Raw genomic sequence first — 1670 nt, 5'->3', positions numbered from 1 at the left:
GGTGTGGGCCATGCGGCTGGGGGGTGGTGCTGGGGTGTACTGGGGCTGGTGGGGTGCAGGATGGAGGGGCCATTGGGACTTGGGGGGAGGGTGCGGGGGCCCCTGAGAAGGGCCGCAGAGCGAGGCTGGCCCATGCGGGTGCAGCAGCCCTGAGCCCCAGCTCCACAGGGCGAGGGGATCGGCTGCCTGGGAGCCCCTGCCCAGCAAAGGCAGAGCAAGGGGTGGGGGTGACATGACCCAGCCCAGCCCAGCTCTTCTCTGCTTGAGCCTTTGCCCCGTTGCCCGCCCCCGGGCACCAGGCACAAGCCTCGCGGACTCGAGGGACATGCTCAGCCCTCAGCCACATGTTTCTCCCTGCCTCCAGCCGGGAGCCACCGGACAATGCTCGTGCCACCGAACTAGCATTGCTCAAGGAACTTGTTTTTGCTAGTGGCAAAGGCTCGCGTTTCAGTAGCTGCTCTTTCAGCCACTGGGTCTGTGCATGTGTGTTGTGATGGTGGTTACGGTGCAGAAATACTGGCCAGAGCGTAGAAACCGGAATAACAGGCTAGCGCAGCATTGACGGTCTGATGCTAAAGCTCTGGGAGGCTCTGGACAGCCTTGGGAGGATGTCACTCCTCAGCTGGAAGTTTTTGCCACGTTCCTTGCAGGCTGTGCAGGGGTTGTTTGCATCTCCATCTGTTTCCCAGCAGACATTTCTACGTCACAAAATCAGTAGCTGCCGTTGACACCCTGGTGTTCTCAGCGAAGCATCCGAGGCCTAGATGATCTTGGAGGTCACACTGCCGCCTTGTTCTTGCTGTAGGCCTGCTGTTGCTAGGGCAGAGATTTGCACTGCATCTCCTGGACGTTCGCCTTAATGTGGAGAGACAGGGACCTGGTCTCTAGGACTAGGAGCCCATTATCTTTTAAGAGCATTATATTCCCTGCCTTAAAGAGACTATAAGCCAGTGTTTGTAAACCCTGGATAGGGCTTGCTGTGCTGTGTCATGCAAGTGATCCCATTACTACGCCTGTGGGAGCAGCTGGTACCTCGGCAGGAGGTGCTGGAGTCTCTGTAGTTGGTAATTACAGACCTGGAGTTAATGGGCAAAGGCATTTGGTGGACACCTATGGTGCTGCTCTCATGCTCAAGGTGTGTGGACCAGTCACTCAGTCATACAAATTACATATTGAATTCAGCACTGATACATTCCTCAGGTGACACAAATGGAGTTCATCCATCCACTTCCCACTGTGTAAGACAAGGGTTGTGTAAATAGCCCTTGTGTTCTTCACTCCAGGTATTGTGGGAGATTTGTATGTAAGTGGAGACTATATGGGAATATGCAAGCCTTAAATGAAGAGTATCTGGGAATATTCAAGCTGCACCAAATAGTATTCACTTCAGTTGCCCTCAGGATTTTCCTGAGAGAGTACGTATTTTGTCTGGGTAGTGACCATGGGCATGCAGACATGGCACTTCATAACAGGCAGCCAATTAACTCAGACTGGGGCACTAATAATGCCAAGGTTGCAAGTTTGATCCCCCTATGGGACACAAAATATTTCCTGCCTCAAAAATCAGTGGCTCTCAACCTTTTCTGTACCAGGGGCCGTTTGTAAACATCGCTGCCCAGTGCCGACCCAATGCCCCTCACTCCCACCCTGCTGTCCCAAGGCCCCACACA

This window comes from Gavialis gangeticus, unplaced genomic scaffold, assembly GCF_001723915.1.
Source record: "Gavialis gangeticus isolate Ggan-Ray unplaced genomic scaffold, GavGan_comp1, whole genome shotgun sequence".
NCBI classification, from domain to species: domain Eukaryota; kingdom Metazoa; phylum Chordata; order Crocodylia; family Gavialidae; genus Gavialis; species Gavialis gangeticus.
Note: the sequence above shows the minus strand (reverse complement) of the source record.